The sequence below is a fragment of the Jaculus jaculus genome, chromosome 1 (genome assembly GCF_020740685.1).
Source record: "Jaculus jaculus isolate mJacJac1 chromosome 1, mJacJac1.mat.Y.cur, whole genome shotgun sequence".
Classification (NCBI taxonomy): domain Eukaryota; kingdom Metazoa; phylum Chordata; class Mammalia; order Rodentia; family Dipodidae; genus Jaculus; species Jaculus jaculus.
This window is the reverse complement of record NC_059102.1, coordinates 77694706-77709920: the sequence shown is the minus strand read 5'-3', so window position 1 is coordinate 77709920 and position 15215 is coordinate 77694706. Positions and strand designations below refer to the sequence as shown.

Below are 15215 nucleotides of genomic sequence, written 5' to 3'. Positions count from 1 at the left end.
TAAAGACAGGATTAAAATTCACCAGGTTTTAGCCCTTCATCTTCAGAGAAATATTTTAACTAGTGTATTAATGATGATGTGTCTATAGTAGCAGTTCCATAAAACAAGTGACCTTCATGGGTAAAACTCTCTGTGGTTAAAATTAAAAAGACAAACTAAAGTGGGATCCAGTTATTTATGTAATAGTTAATAATCTTGTGGGATGACAGATACATAAATGCCTATTATTGATTGATGATAATGGAGTATTCAAATGTCTGAACTGAAGCCCGAATCATGCTTTCAGAAATAATGAGGGACATACATCCTCTTCCCGTTTGTTAGAAGTGTCAGTATTATGTTTAAGAGAATGATACTCAAACACCAAGCAGCCTAACTAACTACTAACATATTAACATTTCTCCACATTAACAAATTTAATATTTTGGGGTTTTTTGATGCCAAAAATTCTGCTATTTTCAAAATTCAGAAATTTATGTGATACTGTCATGGATTGGACAGGAAAAGAACATCATGATTAACTATTCCTAAAGACTGCTAGAGCCACAGTGTGTTCACATACTGGAACAAATGAAATATGCTGAGGCCTTGACTCTATGTAGCATACTTAGCATAATGAGAATCTTTTTAATACCTCAGGCTTCTAAATGAATAGTTACATTATATGTAAAGGGATAAGGGCTTCCTTGATTTAAATAATGCAGTGTCTCACTTAAGTAGAACTAGTAGCTTCTAAGAAGAGAAAATATTAGAAGTGCAAATATTTATTTAATGGAGAAGCCTTTTCTTGCTGTTGAACTTGATAATATTCTCTCATTTCCAGTAAGGGCCAAGAACACAGGTTAACACATAGCCAAACTGGTACTGGAACCTAGGATCCTGCCTCTAATCACCACTATATTTCTATGCCAAAATACATTTGTAGATTTGTATATCCATTTTTTCCCTAGTAATTTGGAAGTAAAATAATGTCAAAGGGTCTTATTTTTCTATATTTTCATATATACATGTATGCATGTATGTATAGCTGTATGATAATACTGTGTCATTCCACTTATTGTAGAAATACCTCTATAAACCAGGCATGGTGGCACATTCCTTTTAGAACAGCACTCAGGATGCAGAGGTAGAAGCATGACTGTGAGTTCAAGGCCTCCCTGAGACTACATAGTGAATTCAGGTCAGCCAGAGCTAGAGTGAGACCCTACCTCAATAAACCAAAAAACAAAAAAAAAAAAAAGAAAGAAATATTAAAGTTAAAATAGAAATCATTTTTCAAGTGTTTCAATTACTATAGACAGCAAAGTAACATGTGAAGTTCAGTGTTGTTGATTGTGACTTGCAATGTGACCTGTACTCCTGGGTCCTGATACCCACATCGTTGTGATCATAACATGCTCAGCCTTTTGGCCTAGGCCAAGCAGACTTTAAGACATAAGAGAGAGCAGTTGCCCAGTTTCCTGGGTTTGTCTTAGCCAATTCTCAAGTTTATAGGAGAATGACAAATTCACTCTGACAATATTTGTAAAGTAAATATGAGCTTATGGTAGGGAAATAATTATAAAATATCAAATAAATAATACCACTAATCACCAAATATTTTTTTAATTTTTTTCAAGATTTTCTTTTATTCAAATATACCAAAATAGTCTTGCACCTTCCAGTTCTTAGTTATGAAACCAATTGTATGGTAGATTGTTTTGAGTACTGATACCATCTTTTATCAGCAGTGCAAGTTGGCACTTATAGCTACATGCTCTTTATACTGCTTTATTAATTCTTAAAATATGAGTTTTCTAAATTCTTTCTTGGATATCATGGAATATAAGACTCAGATAATTCTTGTCGAAAAGAAAATGTGTGTTTCATGTGCCAAGAGAATGAAGTGGAGCATGGTACATATTTACCCTTTTATGTCTCATGTCATGAGATCCTTCTTGACACCACTGTGAGGGAATTAAAGAATCTCGCCCTTTGGATGATATCAATATCACTCTCTGTAGATATAATGGAGAGGGTCAGTTCACTCTACAATGAAGCAGGTACCATTCTGTATTTGGAGATTATAACTATAGCCAACCTCTTTGTCCTTGTTCTTCTTAAGATGATGGACTCTTCTGAAAATATCTGATGACTCATGTCTACTTCTCAGAATTTGCAGTGCTTTACTTTCTGACTCATGAAAAGGAATTTTATTTAAGGGTAAAAATAAGGATAAGGGGTTTGAGAGGAAAGGGAAGTCCTTGTTTTGTTGTTTTGGATTGTTTTTGTTTTATATAATGGAATTTGTTTTATATACTTATCTGTTTACCTAAAGTTATAAAAATCATTTAATCTGGGCTGGAGAGATAGCTTAGCGGTTAAGCGCTTGGCCTGTGAAGCCTAAGGACCCCGGATCGAGGCTCTGTTCACCAGGACCCACGTTAGCCAGATGCACAAGGGGGCGCACGCATCTGGAGTTCGTTTGCAGTGGCTGGAGGCTCTGGCGCGCCCATTCTCTCTCTCCTTCTCTCTGCCTCTTTCTGTCTGTCTCTCTCTAATAATAAATAAATAAATAAAATTTTTTTAAAAAATCATTTAATCTTCTTATGCTATTATTTTTCGAGCTATAGCTTACAAATAAAAGTACTGTATTTCTCTGTAATGTGGGAACAATACAGTTTATGAAATCGAAGGTGTTTGGCTTGAATCCTTGTGGAGGTAGTACACTAGTGTACATATAAGTGCAATGCATCATTTGCATATTTAAATGACTCTAACTGTTTGTGAATACTCCTTTTGAGAGACTCCTATATGGAAGATACGGGGTGAAAGCTAGAAAATATTTTTAAGACACTGATACATGTTAGAAAATTGCTTTTCAATTTGTATTGCCATGAGCAATGAGTGAAGATGGAAATTCTTATACCTGTTCCTTAACATCAAAATGAATCAAAATAACATGAAAGCCTTATCATATAGAAAAGGTATTATTTACTTCTCTAGACAAAAGATCCATAAAGTTGTTCTCAGAAATTGAAATCTTGATAATAAAGGCTCCTTTGAGAGAACCCTTAGATCAGCAGAAATGGAAAGATTGTTCACTGATTGACAACCCCTGAATCATGAAAACATAAAAAGGTACTGTATAGGAAAGAGTTCACAAAAAAAGACAGATATTATGTGTAAGATAGGAAGATACTGGAGACAAAATTGATCTCTGTCGTATTTATGTACTGGTGATCTTCTTAAGACAGTCAGCATACTTAAACATAACAAGTGTCTTATTTACTTTTGGAAATCCCATTAAATCAATATTCAGAAACTCAAAGTTGGAGAAATTACCCAGTAGTTAAAGGCACTTGTGTTCAAATTCTGAAGGTCTGGCCTTTATTCTCCAGTTTCTAAGGAAAGCCGGATGGACACAATGGCTCATGCAACAAATCCTAGGGTGGCCATACTCTCTTGCTCTCTCTTTTCTCTCTCTCTCACTTTCACTGCTTACATATACATACATAATATATACATACATAAACAAAATATTTAAATTAAGGCATTTCATTTGTTAAATGCTTTGATGATGATAATAATGTGACAATCTCATATGAGCACAATGACAATAGTGCAAAATTACAAGTGAGTTTACATTAAGTAGTAAAAACTCAATATTTAAAGATTGGTGTTAACAAGTTTGTGACATTTTGTCTTCATTTAAATATTAGTATAATTGTTTCTTAGTTTTGTTTTTTGTTTTGTTACTCTTGTACAAATTAAAAAGAATTATGGCTATTTTCCTGCCACCATCTTCTAAATGTTGAGTTTATTGTAATGAACTACCATCTACACCTCATGTAATTTTTTAAAAATGATTTTTAATATTAACTATTGAAATTGTGATATAAAAGTTCTAATAAAGGCAAAACAATTTAAATTTCCTTTATAATTACTTCAAAATAATATATTTAAAAATATATCTTATTTATTTATTTGTAAGTAGAGAGATATAGAGAAAATAGAGACAGATGGAGAGAATGCATGAGCCAGGACCTGCAGCCACTGCAATTGAAACCCAGATGCATGCATTACTTTCTACATCTGGCTTTATGTGGGTACTGGGGAATAAAATCCAGGTTGTAATCCTGTAATCTAGTGAAGTACTTTTCTGACATTGCATAATATTTGAGTGAAGGGGTGAGTACAGTTGCCTATAAGATTCAGATGCACACAGTGTGAAAAGTGGGTGGCCAGGAAGTGCTAGCAACTAAACCACCTCCACTGAGGAGTAAGACTGCAGTTTCAAGTAGAGCTCACAATGAAAGGAAATATTAAATAAGTCTTTTCCACATGGAAATGTCCTGGCATTCATTTTAGATACCTTTGCAGAGTCCCTGGGCACTGTTCACTACATGCCAATAACTCTTCACATCCAGTTATATAAATCCAACTACATCTCCAGGAATTAATTAATTGCATGGTAGGAGGAGAGATGACACACCCATAATATTGAGCCATTAATAAAAAGTATCTTTGCTTCCAGATATTTAAATCATTTCTGATCAAAGCTCAGTTTACCTAATATATTGTCTACATTTCACGTTTGACACTAAGAAGTTTTCTTACTGAGGTTGTAATATTTTTACTATTATGCCTTTTCCTTCTCTATTATTATGATTATTTATCTTTATTGTTTTCAAGTATTGTATTCATGTGATGTTAGTCTACACTCAGTTCAATTAAGCCAGTTTTCCACATATAAGCACATATTTCTTTTTTTTTCCACCTGTAATATTCCCATTGTAATGCTAATGTATCTATCAGAAAAATCAGACCTCAATCTAGCCTCAATCCCATTTATAATGCCCAGACTATCTGTGGTGGCCAAGGAGATGTAAATTTTAAAAGCTGGTTTGTATTTCCTCCCTAAATACATCTCTGAACACATTTAGTGCCATATGATCGCATTCATTTCAGTCTGGCAGGATGGCTGACGGTCCAGGTTTTACAACCCTATTCCCTTACTGCTACATTGTTGGGTTTAGATCATTGGCTTCTTGTTTGACTATGGGAAACGGATTATTATTTTTTTTCTGTTGCTCAAATCAGGGTGGTCTGCACATAATTAAATCATGGAATTACTTCTCTTGAGTCTCATTTTCAATTCTTCATCCCACCAAAAGTGAGAGCATAATCTTTTTTTTTTTTTTTTTGCTTCAACTTATCAGATGCAGAAGACTGTCCTCCAAACCATGTTTTGCAGTTGCTTTGTTCATATGCAACAATAGGACAGGCAAAATCCACAATTTCCACATTACTAATGAGGATTGACAGAGAAATATCAGCTATGAGTGGGGACATGAAGAAATCCAAATTTATATTTTTTACTATTAATATATTGTACTTTTCAATATATAACACTTTGGAGGCATTTAGTATTCCTACAGATTGCTCTAAAATTTATTTGCATTAGCTTATTAATCATTTTTATTTACTTGAGACTGATAGACAGAGGGGTAGGTATGGAAAGAGAGAAAAAGGGAGAGAGAGAGTGAGCAAGAGAGAATGGTTGCTCTAGGACCTCTAGTCACTGTAAATGAACTCCAGACATATGTACCATCCTGTACATCTGGTTAATGTGAGTCCTGAGGAATCGAACCAGGGTCCTTAATCTTTGCAGGCAAGTGCCCTAACCATTAAGAAATCACTTAATCCACTGCTTATTAATCTTGATCACAAATTGACTGTAAATGAAAAATATCTCCAAATTGTACAAATTGTGTAAAATCCAGACAAGCTGACAACCCAAGAAACCCAAGACACATAAAGTTCTAGTTCTGATGAGAGACATTGATCCATTGATTAGGAATGCTTTTATATCTATGCATGTGTTTCATCATAGTAGTTTTGAGCCTCAGTCACTATATATTAAACTGCGAAGAACTCCTAAAATGTGTGTGTGTGCATGTATTTGTGTTAATGCACACATATTTTGTAACCATAGTTGCCCTAATTCTATGACACTTGACATTTTGGTTTTCTCCCATCATTCAGAAGTGCCTGACACATTTCCATTCCACAGTGAAAAGCCCAAAATCATAATTTGAAATCACTTTATTTCATTATCTACGCAGATACCTTCTAGAACTAAAATTCTGTTAATTGATGAATTTAAAGTATAAAAGAATAATGTTTTTATTCCACCCATATAAAGCTATTTATTGCTCATGGTAAAATCTTTACTCCAAAATATTCTTGGTATAGATAACATGCAATACTGATAATTTTGTCTGAAATCTTTTTATAACATAAGGATATTTTTGGTTGACTGCAGACAAAAAAGTACACAAATTCTATCTTTTCTTAGGTCTACATTAAAAAAAAATGTATCTACTTATAAGGAGAGAGGAGAGAAGAGGAGATGAAAGAGAAGAGTAGGGATAATCCATGGCCTCCTGCTTCTACAAAGAACACCAGATGCATGTACCACTCTGTGCAACTGGCTTTACATGAGTACTGAGGAATAAAACTTGGATCCTTAGGCTTTGTAAGCAAAGCCTTGCTCTTCAGCCCTCTTAAGTTTATACTCAATAGAAGTTTAATAATTATTATCCACACATTTGCAATGTAACTTCTCAGATAGTTATCTGTGGTATTATTGAGGTATATCTCTAAAAAATATTGGGAAATTAAGATCTCTAATAGAATAATAACAAAAATGAGGGCAACATTGGGCTTTAGTGCATAAATGCATGCTTCTATTCCATCTTTTGATTTACAAAGTACCCAAGTTCATCTGAACACATTTAAATTTATTATCTGTGCACTTATTCTAGATTCATTGCCTGAAATTTGAAACATCATTACTGTGATAATGACTCACTGCTAACTCTAATTGGTGCTGCACTGCCACTTTCTGATGAGCAAATATTGTCAGGCGGTTAGATGATAATATCTGTTTAACCTGTTTCTCCATCTTCCTGTTTTAAGCTAATAACTTATACAGCATTTTGAAGTGATAAGTATTAGTTTTTGCACAAAATTGACATTTGTGTATCAGGACCTTAATCTGCTTCTATGCTTTTTCCTGTATGAAAATAAACCTTTAAAGATATGAAAGAATAGAATTTCTTTGGAGGCTCAAATTAAAGAGTATTTCAGATAAGTATGTCCTGTTATTTTTGTGATTAACCCAAGAGACAGAATACATATTTTAAGTTAATAAGTGTAAATACATTATGGTCAGTAACAGAAATTTAAATCATTCCTTTTTTTGAGTATTATTTTTGTTCAATCTATTTATTAATAATAATAATATGCATTTTTCTTTAGGTTCCTGTCCTGAGACCATAGCAGAATGTGCCTTGGACAAAGGTATGCAAATTTAAATATGCTTGAAATTTTAAATATAAATAAAGAATAAAGATCATAATAACTATATGAATGTTCCATTCTTAGGAACATATTAATGTGTTCCTTGTTCATATACACATGCAGAATGTGCACTCATTAACCTGAAAAAATATAATAGTGAGAAAATATCAGAATCACACTGTAAAGTATTCACTATTGTCTGTGTATAGAAAGCATTAACTCACAAAACTCTATCAAAGATCTGTTATTTTCAATGTCCTGCAAGGAAGACAATACAACAATTTTAAGGATAAAAGATCAGATTTAAGTGTTTAGCTTGTCTTTAATGAATGATAATATAGTCATTGAACACAATATACACATTATAAACTATTATGTAGAAATATCTTGGTCTGGGTGAACAGAGGACTTAGATTTGATTTGCAAATCAGTTTGAAGGAAGGAATCATTCAGGCTAATGAGTCCAGTAAGTACATGAACACACTACATAAAGAGTGATGGGACTTGTTCAAGTTTATAAAGGATATTTTTGTCAAAACATTGCTATTGTAGATATTTAAAAAATTGATGAAAGGGGGCTGGAGAGATGGCTTAGCGGTTAAGCGCTTGCCTGTGAAGCCTAGGGACCCCAGTTCTAGGCTCGGTTCCCCGGGTCCCACGTTAGCCAGATGCACAAGGGGGAGCATGCGTCTGGAGTTCGTTTGCAGAGGCTGGAAGCCCTGGCGTGCCCATTCTCTCTCTCTCCCTCTATCTGTCTTTCTGCGTCTGTCGCTCTTAAATAAACTAAAAAAAAAAAAAAATGATGAAAGGATCATCAAATAATAAAATGTAGCAACTGTATCCCAAGAAAAGATTTAATATGGAATGTCTAAAATGAGTTAAAAATTCATATAAGAAAAACAGAAAAGCACAGGGGAATGCATACATCAGAGGACAAGCATGGAAACGAATGAAATCTGAAAATAGAGCCTCACACACTTAAATGTTTACCAGTCTTTCCTTGGAAACAAAGTATGACAAGAAAACTACTTTAAATCAGAGCATAAAAGATTTACATAAGCTCAAGTATAAGACAATGAGAGAAGTTTTATTGTCTTCTTTTTTTTGGAGTCATTTAAATATCAAATTTACAATGTCTGGTCATAGTTTACCTGAGCATTGTTAGGTCACTTATATTCTTGATGGACATTGTTCTGTATACATTACTAGTTAATGATGCTTGATCTATTTTATGCAACCATAGTACTTGAGGCAATGTAATTATCTGCATTTTATTGGGATTTAATTTGGTTCAAACCATACTATAACTGTTCTTTTCTATTAATCTACTATGAAAAAATTCTATAAATGTATATGCATGTAATTTTCTATGATTTTAAAGTTTAAAACTCTCATATTTTTCCTTAACCTTAGTCATTTCAATCACTGTTATAGACAAATGTGACTTTACATTATCTAAGGAAAATTTCCCAAGGAATGAGCAATGCCAGACAAGAGTGAATGGCTCCAGGCACACAGCTCTGTGTGGAGACTTTTGACTGATGATTGGCAGGAAAACATTCAAACTAATGTTAGCATTGCATGCTTGTGCAATTCAACCTTGGGCCTGCTGTTATTCATTACTACTTGTTGTTACTGATATTTTAAATACATGCATGCTTATATAATTACAAATATGACTATTAATTGTGTCAGAAGACAAAAGTTCTAAGAAATATTTATAAAAAGATTGGAAAGAAACATACATCATGCCATTAACAGTGAATTATCTTCACATATATGTTTCTATTTTTTAATTAATTAATTTTATTTTTTTATTGATTTTTTCTTTTGGTTTTTTGAGGTCAGGTCTCACTCTAGCCTAGGCTGACCTCAAATTCATTATGTAGTCTCAGGGTGACCTCAAACTCATGGAAATCATATCTAACTCTTCCTACCAAGTTCTGGCCTGCTGTATGTATGTTTTAATATGTGCATTTGTATTTTTCAAGACATCAAAATGTGACTTATATTTCTGTGACACTGAACACACTGTAGTTCAGCACTCTATGGTCATATTCCTGGCAATCATACTTTTATGTTATCCCTTTCAATTCTAGTCAGACTATCTGAATTAGTCCTAAACAATAAACTAGCTCAGGTGACAATTTGTCACTTCTATTGTTATATTATATGAAAAAAGACAATGAAATAATAATCAAATGTGTGTTTCATGATATGAGATTACATCCCATTTGATAGGATATTAATATGAGACAAAGGGTGATCTCTCTTGCCTATATATACCAAAAACAGAGGTCATGTTAATCCTGCTGGATGGTAGCAACCTACAACTCCAGAGACAAGCCCATAGAATGAATTCTACCATGTTTCCATGGTTTTCTTTTTGTTTGTTTGGTTGGGTTTATTTTATTTTATTTTATTTTATTTTATTTTATTTTATTTTATTTTATTTTATTTTATTTTATTTTATTTTATTTTATTTGGTTTTTTGAGGTTGGGTCTCACTCTAGTCCAGGCTTACCTAGAATTCACTATGTAGTCTCAGGGTAACCACGAGCACATGGCAATCCTACTACCTCTGCCTCCCAAGTGCTGGGATTAAAGGTGTGTGCCACCATTCCTGGCTCCATGTTTTTTTTAAAGAGTTTCCATAATCAAGTTTTGCTTCAAACTCATAATGTAACCAACTGCTAACTTTGAATTTCTGATCCTCCTGTCTTCATTTCATTAATACTGCTCAGTAATGGGATTACAGTGTGTGCTATCATGGTCAGTTTATACAGCACTGAGTCTTGAACCAATGGTTTCATGTGTTCTAGGCAACACACAGGAAATTAAATATTTGGACATATTTCAACATATCCTTATTACAAGCATGAGAATTTATATTTTAAAACAAAAACCAAATGTTAGACAAGACTGTCATTTCATAGCAAGCCCATGGAAATATATCAGGACACTGTCAGAAATGCAGGAGGCTGCTGGATACCTTGAGTTCCCAGCACATCAGAGCTCCATGACTGCATACCAAGCATGATCCTTCATAAGACAAGTTGGTCACACAAGAGTTTATTCAGAAACCAGAAGAAGCACTGTCTCAATCTCATTGAGCCAGATGACTTCCATATAGGCAGATCTGTCTGGAGGAAGAATGAGGAGAAAAGGAATTTTTCTGGAGGTTTGGAAATGGAACATTGGCATGAATCCAAGGCAGTGTGCTGATATTCTTTGTCTTAGACATGCTAATATTTGGAACTGTGACAAACATTTTTTTTCAGATTTTCAATCTCCTGTCAAATATACTGTTGGTATAGGTTCATACTCCAATAATATGATTATAAAAATACAATGTTTAGCAGTAAAGAGACAGAGGAAAGGGAAGGAATATAGAGTGGTTCCCAGTTTCTAACTTAGGCAACTGGAATTCGATTTAGCTTATGTGACTTACAGGGTGAATAAAGAGGCCAGCTTACAGGAGGGATAATGAACATTTTTTTATGTTTTAATGTAATTGGATTTTTTATTAAGATAATTGTACATTAATGTGCAGTTACAAAATAGACTCTGTATACACTCTAGTTTTCCCCAATGGTACCATTTTTTTGCAAAACTATACTGTAATATTACCACCACAATATTGAAATAGAGATAAACTCCTGATGTTATTCAGATTTCCCCAGTGCTCTGTGTAAGCATCTCTGTATAAATTATAAAATTTCTCTCATTTCTGCAGGATCACATTTGAACAGGCAAGACACTGAATAGGTCCAGCCCTACAAGTATCCCTTACAAAATCATCCCCTTCCATTTCTCTCTCTATAACCTATCCCAGCTCCACTCCCCACCCACAAACCACACTTCTATAGTCCATGACTATATTTTTATTGACTATATATGTATATATATATACATATATAATACATATATTATATATGCATTATATATATTGCATATAATATATATTATTATAATTTTATATATATATATATAATGCAATATATATATATATGGTATCTTTGGGATTTGGGTGTTTTGTTCAATGTAGGTTTTTGGACATTTACTCAATTTTCTACATGTATGTAGTCCTTTCATATTATGTTGCTAGTCAGTATTCTATTACAGTTATTGGCCAGAGTTATTTGTCTAATAAAAATATCTGAATCCAGTTTAGACTACTGCAAATAATGTTTTGCAGAATATTTATAGCATTTTTAAATAAATAAACTTTAGTACTAAAACTGTCTAAATAATTTAACTTGGAAATATTAAACTTCCTATGGAAAAAGTAACTGAATACACACACACACACACACACACACACACACGCATGCTATGTGTGGAATGAATATGGGAGAGCCTCATGGGGATGGTAGATTACTAGCCAAAACTCAGATTATTCATGGTAATAAGGTAGACATTTTCTAATCAATTCTTTCTATTTCTTAAAAAAGTATTTATTCATTTATTTCTTTGAAAGAGGGAGAGGAAAAGGCTGACGCAGAGAGATAGAGAGACATAATGGACACTCTAGGTCTTGTACCACAGCAAATGAAAAACTCCAGATAGATGTGTCACCTTGTACATCTGGCTTATGTGTGTACTGGGGCATTCAGCCTGGATCTTTAGGCTTCACAGGCAAGCATCCTAACTGCTAAGCCTTCTCTTCTGCCAATAAGCAGGTCTTCCTAAGGTGACAGTAAGAAAATTCAGTCTAGATTTAAAAAAAAGTGTCTTCACTACCTAAGATATCTGATAATATGATTTGGGCTGTGAAGTAAAGAATACACTATTTCTGAAATGTTTTATATGTTGTATAGAGAACAATATAAAATATGAAATTTTATAATAATATACTTTTCAACATAGGAAATTTATTGCCAAAGAAGCAGTTCTTTATTCAGGAGAACATTAACTGCTACAGGTGCCTTGCTTCTTTTCTGAGTTTTATAACAGAACCGGTTGTATTCTTTACATTCTCATTGCTGGGACAAAATGCCTGATCAAAAGCAGCTTCTGTAAGGAAAAGCCTTCTGTTTGGCTTACAGTGTTGAAAGGAAGATTTCTCATGACATGGGAAAAATGGCAGCTGAGGGCTGGAGAGATGGCTTAGCGGTTAAGCGCTTGCCTGTGAAGCCTAAGGACCACGGTTCGAGGCTCGGTTCCCCAGGTCCCACGTTAGCCAGATGCACAAGGGGGCGCACGCGTCTGGAGTTCGTTTGCAGAGGCTGGAAGCCCTGGCGCGCCCATTCTCTCTCTCTCTCTCCCTTTATCTGTCTTTCTCTCTGCGACTGTCTCTCTCAAATTAAAAAAAAAAAAAAATTAAAAAAAAAAAGGCAGCTGAGGAGGAAGGCCAGCATCACATTATCACATCAGCAGGAAAGACAAAGAGAGTGGAATCAGGGAGTGGGGCTGGGTTCTAAAACTTTAAGACATGCCCTCAGTGTTGGAGTTCCTTCTTTTGCTGAGGCATCACATCCAACCCAAAACAGCTGAAGAGACGAATGGTTTTATTTTAGCTTACCGTCTCTAGGGGAAGCTTCATGATGGCAGGAGAAATGATGGCATGAGAAGAGGCTAGAAATCACTTCTAACCATAGGAAAATATCTGCAAAGAGTGAGCTATGCTCTGGCAAGGGTGAGGCATCAATAACTCTCCAATGCCATCCCCTAGCAACATGCCTCCTCCATCAAGGCTCCACTTCCCTAATTGCCACCAATTGGGAATTAAGCATTCAAAACATGTGATTTTAGGAAGGAAATCTGATTCAAACCACCAAACCCAGTGACATACTTCATCCAGCAAAGGGTCACTTCTTAAAGTTTCCCTAACATCCCAAAAAGAACTACCAGATGTGAATTAAGTTATTAAACATGTGAAGCTATGGGGACCAGTTTACATTCAAACCAACACATTCCCCTCTGGTCCCCACAGGCACATCACCATTGCGTGATATAAAATACACTAAATCCAGATTTTAAAATCCTCATTTTTTTTTTTTCCCAGTCCCAACATAGTCCAAAAAGTAAAACTCCAAAATGTCACCTGAGAGTCAGATCAGTCTCTTAACTGTGAATCCTATAAAATTAATGCAATTAATGCATAATTTATATAATCCCAGCATATAATGGTACCAAGTAAGCACTCCTTCCCATCCAGAGGTGGGAGAATAAGAAAATATGAAGGAAAGATTGGACCAAAGGAAGACCAAAACCCTGCAGGGCATCACCAATTTATCCAGTTCCGTGTCTATGCTTTAGTTCTTACGAATATATATTCTGAACTCCAAAAGTCTTGGGTACCTTTACTCCTGTAATTGTGCTGCCTGTAGTCTCTCTTCTGGGGCAGATATGCCCCAAGCCTGAAGTTTATTTGGCAGATGACCAATGGTTGTGGCATTTCTAACATCCTGCAATTTCTATTTGACCTTAGGGTTCATCTTCACAGCTACACATAGCATCAGGGGTTTTCCTTGAAGGAACTTTGACCAAAACTCACATTGTTTAATGATTGTCAGAAAACCATGGTGAAATACTCCATGACCATCAACTGAATTTTTCATTTTCTAAAGTTAATGTACATGGATGATACTGCCAAATTCTCGTATCATCTTTGAGTGAAACTTGGACTTGCATCACAGCTGTAGCAGCATCTGTATGTTGACTTTGGGGAAGTAATGGCTTCCTTCGACTCTCTTCCTTGAGGAGTTTTCTTTTAGCTGAATTTGTATCCCTCCTAATTTTGAATGGTTAGTGAGCTGGGTTTTGAGTTCAGGTCTTCCTTCCTAATGCAACAAAAAAGAACTGCTGGCTTGTCTTTAATGGTGATATTCTCTTTGACAATTACAATTTCTAAAGTGGTATCAGTCTAGGAGCCTTAAACATTAAATTTGTTTACTCTAGTTCCTGTTTCATATTTTATATTTTTCATATTTTTCTTTTGGCCTTTTGTTCTACTTCATTGTAAATATGAATCAGGGAAGCTGAAAGAAACTATATCACAGACTCAATATCATTCTTCCTTGAAATTTTCTTTGCCAAACCTTAGTGGGCTAATGAGTCTACTGTTTTTAAGTTCAATCTCACTTATGTTCCCAGAACACAGGAAGAATACAGCCAGCTTCTTTGCCAGAATATCACATGCATTTCCTCAAGCCTTCCCACTGTAGGTTTTGTTCTTGTCTGAAACCTCATAAAAATGTATCACTCCTTTTGGGTCTTTCAAACTCTTACTAGAATAACTACTAAGTGTAAATCTTCTCTGGTCCAAATCCTTCTACATTTCTTTAGCAAACCATTTTCAAAAGAGTAAGAACCATGTGGTCAGGCTTAGCATTGCAATAATCTCCTTCCAGGCAATAATTCCTCTATCAGTGACTTCCCCATTACTGGGACAAAAAAACTACCAGAAGCAGTATATGGAAAGAAAAGCTTAATTAACTTAGAGTTTAGAACAAAAGGCTCATTAGGATAAGGAATGCATGGAAACATATTGGGGAGCTGGTGTCACATCATCACAGCAGGGAAAAAGAAGAGAGTGATATCAATCACTGGGGCTGGGTTATAAAACCTTAAGGCTCACCACAGTGACCCACTTGGTCCAGCAAAACTCCACTTCCTAAAGTTTCCCCAAACTTTTAGTACAGCACAGACAACTGGGGATTAAGTGTTCAAATACTACAAGGCTAAGGCTATGGGGAACATTTTTCTTTCAAACTACCATACCAGTTTACACTCAGAATTTAAAACTAATCAGATGAACCATACAGGAATTGACTCAATGAATCCCAGACTCAGAGACACCCTACATTTTCTAAAAAAATTAAAATTTTAATGTATAAGAGCCAGTTACCCTGAACAAAGAGGTG

The 15215-nt window shown here is 34.7% G+C and overlaps 1 protein-coding gene across 50 annotated transcripts in view; it reads left to right on the top strand.

Moving 5' to 3' along the window:
- Ptprd (protein tyrosine phosphatase receptor type D) overlaps window positions 1-15215 on the top strand; it is a 2343620-nt gene that overhangs the window by 794220 nt on the left and 1534185 nt on the right. For all 50 annotated transcript variants that reach the window (XM_045148487.1, XM_045148550.1, XM_045148541.1 and 47 more), the window contains one exon: window positions 7306-7347. The gene's annotated coding sequence lies outside the window, so the exon portion shown is untranslated. The remainder of the gene's footprint in view (window positions 1-7305; window positions 7348-15215) is intronic.